Source organism: Ips typographus, linkage group LG2, assembly GCF_016097725.1.
Source record: "Ips typographus isolate SLU linkage group LG2, UJ_Ityp_2.0, whole genome shotgun sequence".
Taxonomy (NCBI): Eukaryota; Metazoa; Arthropoda; class Insecta; order Coleoptera; family Curculionidae; genus Ips; species Ips typographus.
In genome coordinates, this window is record NC_138423.1 from 9685418 (window position 1) to 9701426 (window position 16009).

The 16009-nt window shown below is 33.8% G+C and overlaps 1 protein-coding gene across 3 annotated transcripts in view; it reads left to right on the plus strand.

The window, feature by feature from the left end:
- The first annotated feature begins 197 nt into the window (after positions 1 to 197).
- LOC145725246 (CUB domain-containing protein 2) overlaps positions 198 to 16009 on the plus strand; it is a 59946-nt gene continuing 44134 nt past the window's right edge. For all 3 annotated transcript variants that reach the window (XM_081973928.1, XM_081973930.1, XM_081973931.1), the window contains exon 1: positions 198 to 293. The gene's annotated coding sequence lies outside the window, so the exon portion shown is untranslated. The remainder of the gene's footprint in view (positions 294 to 16009) is intronic.

The window sequence follows — 16009 nt, forward strand, 5'->3', positions numbered from 1 at the left end:
AAAATATAACATTCTCGCAAAAAAACGCGATTATCTGTCTTGACATGAGATTTACCATACAAAATTGTAGAAATTGAGACACTTTATACACTTTAATATGACACTTGTATATTCATTTTAACAATTAATTACGTTGTAGCATAGTAATAAACTATGACACTCAACATATTACATATAAACTTCTTCACTTTGTTTCAGGACACAGTATGGCCTCAGATAACCGGCACACCTCAAAGGGAAGAGTCGTACGTCGATTTTTTGTCTCCAAGCAATCTTTTTCCAATTTATTATTGGTAAGTGCACAAAAAACCTTTTTCAGTTTATTACAGTACTGGAAACTTTTCAAGCACAATTTTGCCGGTAAAAATATTATAAACTTCTGTAATCCTCCCTCGCTTGGCCTGATCAAAAAATACTCTAACTGGTAATTGAAAAGAAAAACTATAATATTTTACAAAGTAATAGACTCGAGAGAATAACCCTAATCTAACCTAACCTAACCTACATTTTCTCTAAGAGGTTAACTAGATTTACAGCGACATTGTTTCTTCCAACTTTAGCAAACCATAGTGACTTGTACAGTATAGAAGTTTCCAGTGACCAGCATCCAGGAATCTAGGCCAACTTGTTTGATAAATGAATAAACTATGATATTCGGTCAGGCTCACCGACAAAAAAACACCAAAAAACTCTATTAAAACTTCAAGTGTTATCTGTATTTATGATTTATTGCTTTAAATATCTTTCATCCGTTAACATGACAATCTAGAACCATTTATGAATTACCGTTAACGGGTTTATCTGTTATCTTTATTTTCATTTTGTTTTATGAATTTTGAGTTGTTTAGTACTCGTTTATTTCAGTTGTGTTTTACGTTAATGATTTATAATTGCAATGATTTACAATTGCAATTTATTGATCATTTTTTAAGCAAAAAACTCATAATGAGTTAAACATAAAATGTTTGTAGTTTCATACATTTCGCTTGTCAATTAAATTACAAACATGATTGATATTATTGAATTGATTAAAACAGATGATGTTCTGTTTCATGCAAAACAACGACTTGTAATTAAATCACAGAGCTATTCTATTGGTTGACGATGACAAATTTACAATTTCTTTAGGTGATTAGCCGTTATTTTTAGACTCGTGTTTCCTTTCAATGGCAGACCGTGCGCCTTAAAGTTGATTGTTTTCAGTTGATAACTCTCTCCCCTGCTTTAACCCATTTTGTATCCAGACTGAAAGCGAGGGAATTGCGTGACCTAAAAGTGCAGAGGAACGTATCCATTATACTTTAGAATAGAGGAGTTTAAACCAGAAAGCGCTTTTAGGTTAGTTGAGCTGACTTAATCCAAACCGATGTATTACCATTTTATATCTTCCGTTAGATATTGTAATCGTAACGCATAGTAAATCAGTGAATAATGAATGAAATCAAAATTTATTTTCAACCAGGTATGTAATAACGTTATTTCTTACACATAACCAGGTGGAAAGATGAAAATTACCTGCTTTTACTTTCCACCCGGGTAATTGTCACTTTCCACCCGGGTGAATGTCAATATGCGTTTTGTCATATCTGGGCTTACTTTTATAGTCAAGAGACTGTGCCGCCACCTCTGCAACAGCTCGCAGCTCAGGTGATGATGAGTAACATCTGCGTCTTCAGAAATCTCAATGTTAAAAGCACTTTAAGAAACGTTTCAGCTCAAACTATTAAAGACAGAATAGCACAATAATGACGTTGTCAGGATTGTAAACAAATTACCAGTCGTTTATTATGGTTGAAGTCATAACTACTCGTACACCTATACTACCTTATTGTTAGAGACTATTAGCAATCAATATTTCAACTGAATGATTTATTAAAAGTTTGATGAGATTTTGATAAATGGTTGAAAATAAAATAGTATACAAACCACGGTAGAAAGTTTAATTTCTGTCTCAAGATAAACTTTCCACCTGAGTATGTAATATACTATTACGTCCGTGACTACCGGCTATAATAAAGTGTGAGGTTATGTAAATTGTCAGATATGTTGTGAAATTTTAATGCTGTGAAAGCGTTTTTGTTTTCTTTCAAAAGTTTATACACGGGAGTAAGTGATACCTTATCCTCCTTTAACACACAGAAGCATAAAAGGTGTCATAGGATCTTCAAATATTTTAGATAAATTTCTCTCTTGATATTATGTCATTTTCTTCTGGCATAGTTAGATACTTTCTGGCAATGGCAGTTAATATCAACAAAGTTAGTTTTTCTGAGTCTGTCTGAATTTAGGTTATTTAGCTACATAGGCATGTACTAGTAGAAGTTCCATATAGGTATACTCATTGGCCTCGTACTGGCCGAATTATTCCTTGACAAGCCATATACAGAGATTTAGACATCTACACTTCCTTCAATTGTATGTTCAGAACAGACTGATTTTCTCGCAAAATCAGTCGGTTTTCTTATTTATGAAAGTTTTTTTTAGTAAAACCTCAGCCAACAGCAGTACAACCAAGTAACTGCTGCTGTCTTTAGATTCTACTACTTGTCCAGATAATAGTTTATGTACCTGATCAGTTTCCTTCTAAATATTGTCGTTTAAGAGATATTTATTACTATACATTGACATTTTTTAGATTGAAACAACTCTAAATTTCAAGTATTTTTTGTTTTTATCAAATAAAATGTTTGGTTCAAACTGCATTTGCAAATTATTTTTACAAAAGGGGGTGAGGAACACTCAGCCTTCTCCACAACAAACTTTATTGAACCTCAATTAAAGAGGGTACGCTTACTAGTTTCGAGTACATAAATACTCATCTTCAGGAGCTTAAGATGTAAAATTTGTACCGGCTGTCCTTTTTAAAAAAGGGTGAGACAGCGAGACCCAAGGTAAATTAAAGATAAAAGCATAGAAACATCGCTCGATGTGTCCAATAAAGGGTTAAAAAAACTTGTGATGGAGAAAATAGGAAAAAATTGACAAAATTCACTACATACTAATACAAATGTTTAAAAGTTTGTTAGTTACACATTACCAAAAAAAAATTTATTGTTGGGGTGACCCTTAAAATTTACGGTTGACATTATCAGGAATGTCTAACTGCAGGACTGCCGGGAACAAAGTGTAATGAAAGTAAATTATTTTTACTTTCTAAATACAACCGATGTCCTGTCGTAGGTGATCACCCAGTACCTACACAGTAATGTTATTGACAATTGTGAACAACTATCTAGCAATGCGATCTATCTGGCATTGCCAGAAGCTTTCTAGTCTTGCAAGAAACTGACAATTTTCAGAAACTATTGGGCAATGCTAGAAACTAGACACTTTTTGGCATATTATCTGGCATTGCTCAAACTATCTAGAAATTGTCAGAAACTATCTGGCATTGCCAAAAATTATCTGCCAGATTACTAGATTGTACGCATTGCCAGAAAAATGTGCAAGACTACTGAGAACCAACGTAATAAAACCAATACCTACATGTGCAGGGTGTGTTTGTAATTAGATGCAATTTTAAAACATCCTGTGGAGAGTATCCAGTGTTTGTGTGTCAATCAACGTAAACATTTATGAAAATCATATGTTTTTTAAATCACGTTAATGCAAACTGACAATAGATAAACTATAACTCAAGTTAATTTTCACAGACACTATACAAGGTTAGCCACCCAAACCATTCATTAAAAGTTTATCAGGTTCCAATATTAATAGAAATTTTAAATTTTTTAATTAAAAGAAATTTGATTGGTGCTATGTTTTAAAAATATTTTCATCTTTCTGTCACTTCCGGTTTAACCTAGATGTCCTTGCTTATTTTAATTAAAACGCCCTGTATATTATCGTAATTTGGAATAGTCCTATCAATTTCTTTCTCTTTCACTTTCAGGTTTACAAGTGTCATAAACTCCTAACCGAGATAGAGCAAGACAGATTGCATGTTCGTGATCTTAACTTTTTGAGATCTATCATTTGGTCATATTTTTAGTTTTGACAGGTGTCAAAAATTTTATATCAGTAAGAAAATTGTACAATAGATCTCAAAAAGTTAAGATACGAACATGCAAGCCGTTTTCCCGACACACCAAAAACTGAAAAATGTCATTTTTCAAACGTCAATATTTTGAAAACCGTTGCAGATATCCATAGGTTATGACACACCAAAAATATTTGAAATCTATTGGCGTTTCAAGATAAGAGATACTCCCTCTGGTGATCAGTTATGAAAACAGTTTCGGGCATTCCAGCTGTTATTTCTCCGTTTGTTTACGTTGATTTTGGCATATTTTGGTTAGGAATTTAGCTCAGGTTTCATAAATATGAAGTATCAGTGTCATATTATTTATAATGTTAGGTTAGGAACGTGTTGCCCGATTTTAGTTCAAATGGCGCTGCGATCTTAACTTGAAACGCCAATACGACTATTCTAAAATACAATAATCTACAGGGTGTTCCATTTAAGATAAGCAAGTTGACATCTACTTCCGGTTAAACCGGAAGTGACAAAAAGATGAAAATATTTTTAAAATATAGCACGCATCGAATTTATCTTACTTATCTTACTAATATTTGATCCTAATAAACTTTTAATGAAAGGTTTGGGTGGCTAACCCTGTATAATAGTTCCCTAGACACAATGACGTCACACCGATTTTTCGGCCGGTCGAATTGTTTTCTATAGTAGGCGCTAGAGTTTTCCCTAATCAATATTTCATCTGCGAGTTTCGGCGCGCGCTCCAACCCCAACATCGTCTCATAGGACCGGGACTCCAGTTCCTCGCTCCCCATTCCAAAACGGACATGTTACCCTGCCGTTTTTAATACTATTCGCGATTTTAATTGAGTTTTCTGTCGCTATTTTCCTCCCTTTGACGGCATTACTCAAATCTTCCGTCTCAAGAGGAATCAATCACAGCCTCCCTCTTATCACATCCATTTAGAGATTGGAGGCGTATGCGAGTGAATTTGAAGTGCTGTTATATAAACGTTGAGAGTCTTCTTGGTGCAGAAGCCGACTATTTGGAAAGTTTTATTACCATCCTCGATGTGGAACGTAAAATGGCGGCTTCCGTGAAACTGGTTGCTACTAAGTTAAACCATAAACGACTTCAACTATCAGAACAGCATTTCCTCATCAGTGCCAAAGTCAACTCGTCAAGTTACACAGTTTCTTATCCAACACTTTTGAAGGAACGTCTTATTTAAAAAATTAGCAAAATGGCAAGTAGTGTAAAGAAGCATGCATCTGAGTGCGTGGAAAGACATCCATTTTGAGTGTGGAAAAAAATTGTCACAGTCCTTTGTAACCTGTAAATCAGGCTTCAACGCTTTTCCAAGATGGTGGCCGTAGCTGTGTGCTGTATTTTAGTGTTTTTGGCTGTGTTCATAGTGATAATCATTGTGGTTGGACAGAGCGTCGGAGATCAGCATCCCGAAGACTAAAAGAACTATGACACAACAATCTTCGTAGGCAGTGAGAACTCAACTTTGAGTTCTTTATTGTTTATTGTATAAATTGGCACTGTAACTGCATGAGGTTAGTAGACATTTTCATACTCATTTACAATACATCTCTACTTGCCAATAAGCATGGTTAGTAGAGTGCGTTTTATAGTCTTCCCCAAAAATGGAGCGGATGCTTTTTCTCACCATCTGCTGCATCTTTTTGTTTCTAGCCGTCTTGATAGTCACTATAGTTTTAGTTGGATTTAACATTCATTAAAAAGCATTTTTGTATACTCATTCAATGTAACGCGATATTGATACTCACTAACGTATTTAATTAAAGCAATTATAAAACAGGAAATGGAGGTGAAATGAACGAAGACTGACCTTCACAACACTTCCAACAGCAAAGTACCCGAATGTGCTTTGTAATTTCTACTAGCACTTACCTGTCGATCTGAAACTCTTCAGAGCACTACTAGTACTAAGAAAATGAAGCTTCTGGACACTATCACTTCTCTTTCTTCAGGCAAATCTTCTTTTCCTGCACAAAATGCTTCTAGTGGCAGTGTGTTGCATATTCATTTTCTTAGCTGCTTTATTATAAGTATTATAGTAATTGGACAGCACCATGGAGGATCTAGTTCTAGAGAGCAAGCTCTACATTAGCAATCCTTCAATCGTAGTAGTCTATAAATGCGTGTGACTATACTAATAATACTGTAGTAGTAAGTGATAGACTTTTAGAAAGATTTCGAAATACTATCGTATCTTCTACCTGTCTAGAATCTAATAATTATGTATATGGCTGTTGGATCAAACGAATCTATCCATTTTAAAAGTTGACATTAAAACTAAAAAAATTTATATTTAATTGGGTTTATGTATATTTGTTAGGTCAAAACCGTTGTGATAAAAATGTTGTTAATATGTCCATATTGCCTGTGACTTTTTTTAACTGTTCTTATCTACTGCTTCGACTTTTAAAGAAGGAATAAGCGCGTGATCTGTTGGCTGTGTCATCATCTAGGTTAAAGTTGTTTTTTTTTCCAGCACTTGATAGTAAAAGTAATGTAAATTAAGGACATTTCGTTTATTTGACACTAAAATTTTACATGTTTAAGTGTGAGCTAAAGTTTTCTTCTTGTTGTTAAACAAGTCAATTACGAGTGCAAACCAATCAAATTTCAATGCAATAAAATGAATATTTTACGGGTTGCTAAACAAGTTATGACTTTATGTACAGTGCATGTCTTAATAATTACATTTCTAGCAAACAATAGAATAAGAACAAATTTACTTGATTAAACTGCCAACTATGATCAATGCTACTCAGGACAACTCTCAGATACAAGTTTACTGGTACTACTTGGTTTTGTTATTTTCGTGACTTTTATTAAAATGAGTTAAATAAGGCAATCATCTAAACTAAAAGACTCATCAGAACGTAAAGATGCTTTGTACCATCAAATTAGTAGTGCTTAACCACATTTCTATTAGATTCACATTAATCCAGAAAGTATGGAAATTAAAATTAAATGAGAAGTTAATCTACATACATACACCAATATTTTATAAAAATACTTATGCTCAGATTATCCAAACAAACAAAAAAATCAATATTAAACAAAAGTATATTACTAACATATTACTAACCTATTAATTCATTGAAATGATAGCTTTTTCAAAATCGACATCATATCATTTGACTCCTATAAATTAAATCTTCTTAATAACAGCTAAATAGACCTCCACGTAATAAAAGGGTGCAATTATGAAGGTGGATATTAGTAACCCACTTAAGGGCTTATAACCCCTCTTTTTTGTTGCAGCCATGTGGTATTTAATATGACCCTTTTAAAACTGCTTCCTCGCAATTATAAAGGTTCATTCAAAAAAGTCTATTATTCTCTAGAGGATTAATATACCACGCCATTATAGTTGATTTTTTTTTGATAAAATACTTTATTGATTCCTTTACTTACTATTAAAATATGATGACTGAGGTCTTTCAAAAGTTCTAGTAGCCTTTTGTACAAATAAAGCACAATGATCCTTTTTAAACAATATTATGCCTTAAATCCAAACCATAATTGGGGAAATACCTGAAAATAACGTGCCAAGCATTAATTTGACAACGCCCTTTAAGATCGCGAAATAAGGGTGGAAAAAGTGTACTTTAACCTCTAACAGAGCATCCGCCCCAGGGTCCGATCGATCGTTGATGGTGGAAGCTCAAAAACCCCTTAAAGCTATTTTCTTGTTCGCGACGACTAGAATTTTTAAACGGTTTGAAAACCTTCTGGTATTCAAGACTGGCCTCGGCTTTTTCGCACTTAAACTACTCCATAGAGTGTTTGACTCATTTATTTAATTAAGAAAGCTGTATGGAGAATGTGCTTTTTTCCAGAAGTAAACGGCTGTTCTGTAAGAACAACTTTCTAAGCAGATTGTAAAGTTGAGGCTTTTTTCTTTGGTAAACCCTATTTGAGTTTTTGATGGTTAATTGAGAGTTGTTTCTATGATTCAGCTAAGAATTACTAAAAACCATTCCTTTTTAAAAGTGGACGTAGTATGGTAGCAGTTAAAAGTTAAACAAAATTCAGCAGCAATGTAACAATATTCGATGAACAACTGATAGTTCCGTTGAAACAAATTGAGGCCAAGAACTGACTCTTCCAGAACTGCACTACATTCCCCATAATAAAGAAGTTGTCTACCTCGATCTCCCCTTGAGATACACAGAATAAATAAGACCTGAAAGCGTTTACCGGCAACTTTTCTGATTGCAAAAGTCCCAATGGTATTCAGAATCATCCGATGATTCATCATATCGAACGCTTCAGAGATCAACCTAGTCTGTAACTCCTGTTTACTGGGAATGTTATTTCAAGTGCAACAACCTAAATTAAATAACGAGAATATTCCTAGATCTGTAGATCCACTGCCATCACTACATAATACGTCAAATTGATGTTATTTCTAACAATTCAAGTGAAGATTAGTGATAGTACAGCGAAACGCATTCTATAGTTCCTTCAAGCTTGCATTATCCGTAAGTGACCCCATTAGAATAGATTATTTTCCACATTTTAGTATGTATCAAACAGAAAACCTTTTTCTTGTATTCTTGCATGACCGAGCTCAATCTTTCCAAATTAATTTCCTTTCTATCCCTATTAATACGCAAACATCCAAATTGTTAATCTGAATTCGGGACTTGTAAATGTACACATAATGTAATAGTTGTTGAAGTTATTTACTGTTGATATACTCCTAAAAATGATAGATTTAAACGCTTGACGTAAGTATGTAATGTTCCAAGTGTAACTAATATGTAACCTACTAGATTATAGTAAATCGTTGTTGTCTGTTGTTGTTAAATAGCTTCATATTCGAGGTGCTAGTTTATCAAAAAACCTTAGCATAGGGAATCGTTATGGTATTATACATTTAAAATAGGTGGTCATTTAAATCGTATACAAGAAGCATGCCTCTGCCCTATAACGGATATTTTAATGAATTAGCAACCCCATAAGTGTTTTAAACTACATTTAGTGGCTTATCCAACCAATTAGACTTGATGTTTAGACTGTAATGATACAGGGTGTTCGATATGATTTTGTATAGTTTCGTTTTATCAGTAATTAAATCCACTGAATATTTTTTGTTTTCATTTATTATCTAAAACCGTCAATTGAGTATTAAACATCCTGTACTGTGCTAATCATATAAATGTTGTATTATTTGTTACGTTGACAATATAGATGACATAATATATGTAATTGTAAGTGGCGACAGATGTGAGTGTATTATTAAGTTTTTTTGAGGTCGGTAGAAACTTGCTAACGATATAACTAACCTATAAAATGATAAAAGAAATTCCTAAAACGAATAAAAATTGTTCCTCTAAAATGTGTTAGTATTTGGGATCTTAAAACAATTTGAATCATATCGATGTTTAGTTTCTGTCGATAAAATTAGTTGCGTTTTATATTCTGTCGTCGTCGAACTTAGAGTCTGACTTACTCAGTATAATTTGTAAATTTTATATTTGTATGAATATATAAACGAGTAGGATCGAAATTAATATTTTGTAGCAAGTTGTGTTTCTTTTTTATTACTATTATTTCAGAATTGCGAATAGCTTTTTCAAGAATTAATTTTAATTTGATTTTTAGTAACATCAACCTTATAACTATACTACTGCGGTTTCCTGGTTTTAACTTGACTCTTATTCTTCTTAAGTCGCCGTCTCCACACGAAGGTTGGCCAATCCAAATTGCTAACATGGTCCTGGATACTGCATCTCTGAAGATGTCTATTGATGAGTATCCAAACCATCTTCGTTTTATTGTCAATAGGAGTTCTTTTGTTCTCTTTGTACACATGGTATGCAAAGTATTCTTTTGTACAAGTACATCTGGAAAGCTTCCAGGCCTCTCTCTAGACCAGGGTTAAGTCCAAATTTCACAGCCGTACAGTAAAACCGACCACCTGGCCATACGGTGAGATCTGATTTTGTGAAGAATGTTTTCATTTGTGTAAACACTCTTCTAGCTTATGACAGTTGTTGTGCAGCATCTGGTGACATCTGTACTCAACTCTATGAGTTAGAAAGTACAGATAGCGTTCCCAAATCTAGGAACAGCCCCATTAATGCCGCATCATTCGGTAAACACCCATCTGATTGGTTGAAAATAGTGAGGTTTTGTTTTTTGTTTATCAATCCCAATCAGAGATCCAAGAAAGAAGACTTAAATTAACTTAACTAACTTAACTTTAATTAACCGGTCAGAGGATTGGGATTATGAACAAAAAACAAAACCTCACTATTTTCACTCTTCTAGGTTATTCAGTTCTGTAACTTACTTCTTTCTTTGGGTCGATATGATTTATTTATTCCGTATTAAGTAGGATACTTGTTGTACGATATTTCCCTTAATTGACAGGTTTGAATTCGTGTTAGTATTTTAAAAAACGTGCACTTTGGTTTTTTCAATGCTTATAAGCAGTCCATATTGCTCGCTGCGTTAAACAACACGTCCGACCATGCTCTGCAGGTCTATCAATCTATCATGTTACCTGCCATAATCACAGTGTCATCCGCGCACCGAATATTATTATTCTTGATGCCATTCACCGCGATGCCCCCTTTTACTGTATCTAGCGCCTCTCTAACCTCTTAATTTGATTACAAAGACCAAAATGTTTACTTACTTATAATCTTATCTCTCTTGACTCTATGAATGATTCTCTGGTCCATCTATGATTCAGTGTCATTTTGAATGATCCAAAAGCTATTGGAAATGCTTTTTCAAAAAATTCAAAGCTTTTCATCCCGTCCATGATACCGAACAAAATTGTTTATTTTGTGTTTTTTTTTGTAGATGGTTCTGGTTCTTACAGATACTATTTATAAGCTGGGCAGTTTTCCTGCTTTTTAGACATTTGCAGGATTGAAGAAAGTAATGTTCATCTTATCACTGCTCTACATACTTATTCGTACAAATATTGTTTTCTTCCAATTCAAGTGACGTACCGTTCTATTTTACGTTGCTACGAACGTAAGATAACAGTTAATGTACCTGGTGAAAAAATGTGTAGCTTCCTGTTTTAGATGGTTTTTGTAGGACGGAAATTAGGTTATAGCATATCGTTGGTACAGTTTATACAATGTCTTTTAAGAGTGTTGAGTAACCGATTCATAAAAAATAATAGCCAAAAATTAGAAATAATATTGTATGAAACACAATTTAAAAATGAAGGGCTAAAAGATTTAAATGTATGTAACTGTTACATAAAGCTGTTTTGTTCAATTTTAATGAAAAAGTACTCAATTTTCAATATATTAAAATTTTTCACTTTGGTGGTTTGAACATGTCTCAGTAAGTATTTTCTAGTTTTTTATTGGTTTAATGAATTGAGAAAATAGTTGCTAGTAGTCAATGTAAGTTATGATCAAAATACTCGGTGGTGCTACACAATTTTTTATGTGGAATTAAATATTAAAGGGTTCTTAAATGTGAAAGGTCTTTACAAAGTAGAGTTATAATAAGTACCGAACCCTTATAATAAAATGTTATTACGTCTAAAGTAGCTGTCACAGAAACTGTTTTTAGTGTTGTTTTATTTTAGTTCCATACTTTCAACAAAAAATGTTACCAGAAATATTTAATGTATTGGATCTTTTTTAGTTAGGTTATAATATTCCATAGGAAATAATTCCTAAGAAAGAGAGAGCATTATGATATTCAGAGCATGATTATTTAACAACAACAAATTAAAGATGAAATTTCTGATCTCTAAACAAATAAATCTCTCCCGAAACAATTTAATATGTTCGAAACGCAAGCCTCAACTGAACCGAAAATTGTCTACTATCAGTTACAGTGAGATTTTGGTGTTTAAATATTTCAAAGAAGCAAAAGCAAACGTAATTTAAATCCATCGGCTACGCCTTTGTTAAAAGGATTTATCGAAGAACTCGGAAAAGCTCGATGCAAAAGTTTCAGCGGCTGACGGCGTGTTAGTGACAGAACACAAAGCAGTTGTTACCCGGAATTTAAATTTTCCACGAAAATGCAGTGAGTTCTTGCTAGATTACTAAAAGTGCTTGAAATGTCGGAGAGTTATTTGGAAATTAAAATTTGCGTACCTTTCTCCTATGTCTTCATTTTCCAGGTTTAGCGTAAAGCAGTTTTCCATGCTTGACGTGAGAGATAAATTTATAGGTGCAAAACTACTTTATACTTTATTTATTGTCGTTTTTGCTTTACAATACATCACAAGAGACTTAAATTATTAATTTGATAGTAAAAAAAAAAACAGTAAAATAACTTTACTAATGTATTATAGCATAGCATTGAAAAATACATGATACTATAGTAGATCGCATAATAAAATTAAATAACCTGTTTATACCAGACAAATAAAATACTTCCTCCAGGTTTTAAAACTTTAAGTTCATCGTTAATGCGTTTCTCTATTTAACAAAAATTGTTTTAATAATAATACTAGTCTTTATTTAGCACGAGGCTATAAGGAAAAACAAATACATGTCAAAGTAAACTTAAAACTACGGTACTACAAGTTAAAGAAAAAAAATATCAATCAGGTATAGTAAAACAGATTAAAATTTTAAAGACAATACATAATTACGAATTAATTTTTTAAAAACATTCAAATCTTTACAGTCCTTAAGAGCAGTAGGCAGCATATTAAAATCGAGCAAGCCTCCATACAGTACAGAATTGTGCATGTGACTGGAATTACATTTCTCTATTAATGCAAAATTTGAGCAATGTCTTGTACTGTAGTTGTGAATATCCCTGAAAACCTTAATCCTGTCACAAATGTAAGAAGGCAACAGATTGTTTCTTAACTGAAAAGCAAATACATAAACGCTAAACACAATTTTTTGTTTGACTGATAAAAAGTATAAAACAATAAGCATTGTTGCAGTAGGGGTATACCTACCTATTGCACTTTAAAATTGTTCGCATTGCTCGATTTTGCACAACCTGAATTTGATCAATTTTAAAAGACGGCAAGTTGTACAACAGAAAAGAGCAGAATTCCAGATGTGGGGCAGCTATGCTATTATACAATAATAATCTGGTACCGAGTGATAATTGACCCACCACTCTGGCAATAAAGCTAACTTTTTTCGCAAATTTGCGTGTGACACAATCAGCATGGGCGTGGAAGTCCAAACACGATCCGAATAAAACACCCAAGTACTTGATCTGGTGAGCGTACTCAACTCTCTGGCTGTTAATGGTTATGTTCAAATGTTCAAAATTCACTCGCCTCAAGTGAGCTTTTTCACCAAATACACAAAATCTTGACTTTGAAGCATTAACACAAAGCTTATAGATACATAACCACTTGAATAACTTGCCCAGTCCACAATTTATAGTGATCTGCATAAAGTCCAGATTCTTCCCAGCCAAATAAAGCATAGTGTCATCGGCAAATAGTTCAATTTTACATTCATTTACACAACTAACAATATCATTGACATACAATAAAAATCATAGAGGACTCAATACGGTCCCTGAGGAACACCATGCAGAACCTTCAGAGAATCAGATGTACATTCTTTAAGTTTAACCAATTGATGCCTATCAGTGAAGTATAACTCAAACCAACCCAAAACCATATCCTTCACGCCCATGCCGCTAAGCTTGTGCAACAACAGCCCCCTATCAAACGTTTCAAATGCTCTTTTAAAGTCCAAAAAGACTGCCAGGACATAATTACCTATTTCTTTTTTAAAAATGTCATACAAATTTACAACCACAGACTCGCACGAGTGACGTTCACGGAAACCAAACTGATTGACCACCAAAAGACTGTTGATATCCCAGTGCTCTTGTACCTGTTTTTTTACCGCCAGTTCCACCACCTTTTCGTAAACCGGAACTGTATTGATAGGTCTAAATTCATTATAAAGAGTCGTACCTGAAACTTTTGGCACAGGAATGACAGTTGATTTCTTCCATCTTTCAGGAAATACACCATTACATAACGACGTGTTTACTATATCCAACAAGCGATTTCCAGCCACACAGCAGACATCACACAAGACCTTCTTCGAAATTCCACTTTCGCCCCCTCCGACATTTTTCATATCGGATAAAATATTCTTCATATCTTCTAGACAGTTGTTTAAATTTGCTAAAATGAGCAGATACCTTAGGGACAGTCAGAAAAACCTGTTCAGGTGGTATGTATTTAGGAATGCCATCAATGTCATTAATACTTGTAATAAAATATTATTAAATTCTTGCTTTGATGCTTAAATTTGATATCATCAGGTGTTGTGTGCTGTCTACCGGGCAATGGCAATTTTAGTTTCTTCCACATTACAATAGAATTTTGTTATTGTCATCAATCATTTCTTTAAAATATCGTTCTTTTTCATGTTTTATCTGTGTCACTATATAATTTATCATTCTTTTGTACTCCGCCCAAGCATCTTCACCGCCGCCCTGTCCAATTGCTCTAATATACAAATTATCTCTAATTTGCATATTTATCTCACACCCTCTGTTATCCACTCTTTATTCAAATAATTTGGTTTAAAAGCGTAATCATTTATTTATTTTCACTTTGAAAATACTTTCCTTCGAATATAAATATCCAACAAAGGCAAATATCTGGCGCGAGAACTATGTCACCATCAATAATTAATCCAAACGACCCCGCTAAAACCAATCCAGCAGGTACAATAAATTTCCTGTATTTCTATTTCCAGTCTATTCGGACGTCAAATCGTCCTGTAAATCAAGTTATCAATTATTAAGGTTGATCTTGACTGGCGGACGCCTATAAAAGTTGTATTGATTTACTTCCCTTTGCGTTCGGATAGGAACTACAAATCTGTTTGCTTTATTTATTTTGACTTACTGACCGCAAAAGGCAGTGTAGTATTTGGTGTGTCAATATTAATACGTTCCACTGCTGGATTAGTTAATAGTAAAAAATTAATACAGTTTGACCTATCACGACGACAATAATATAATTAATTTCAAGCTTTAATAGCATATTAAATAATAAATGTAAGAGACATTTTACTAGGACCAATATATTTCATATGGTTCCAACAGTGGGTGTAAGTGTCTTATACAGGGTGTTTCAGAACACGTATTATAACGAATTTATAGGACATGTCGGAAATGCAAAAATGAGAGAAAAATATTTTTATTTCCAACCAGGTATGTAATAACGTTATTTCTTATGTGTAAACCAGGTGGAAAGATGAAAATTACCAGCTTTTGCTTTCCACCCGGGTAAATGTCACTTTCCACCCTGGTGAATGTCAATATGCGTTTTGTCATATCTGGGCTTACCTTTTATAGCTAAGAGACTGTGCCGCCACCTCTGCAACAGCTTGCAGCTCAGGTGATGATGAGTAACATCTGCGTCTTCAGAAATCTCCATGTTAAAAGCACTTTAAGAAACGTTTCAGCTCAAAATTATAAAGACAGAATAGCACAATAATGACGTTGTCAAGATTGTAAACAAATCACCAGTCGTTTGTTGTGGTTGAAGTCATAACTACTCGTACCTATACTACCTTATTGTTAGAGACTATTAGCAACCATGCATTAACCAGAACAGATCTTAGTCTACATCTTAAAATCAGAATGCTTAAATGCTACATATTTCCAGTACTATTATATGGAATGGAAGCCTGGACGCTTAAGAAGTGCGACACTGACCAGCTTGAAGCGTTCGAGATGTGGGCATATCGAAGAATCCTCAGAATAAGCTGGGTGAGCAGAACAACGAACAAGGAGGTGTTGAGAAGAATGGGAAAGGAGAAGGAAATAATCAACACAATCAAATCAGAAAATTGCAATATCTGGGCCACGTGATGAGAGGGGAGAGGTACACACTGTTGCAAACTATTATACAAGGAAAAATACAGGGTAAAAGAAGTATAGGAAGAAGACGCATCTCCTGGTTGAACAACCTAAGGCAGTGGTACAACAGTAGCTCTGTTGATTTGTTCAGATCCGCAGCTTCAAAGATAAAAATCGCCATGATGATA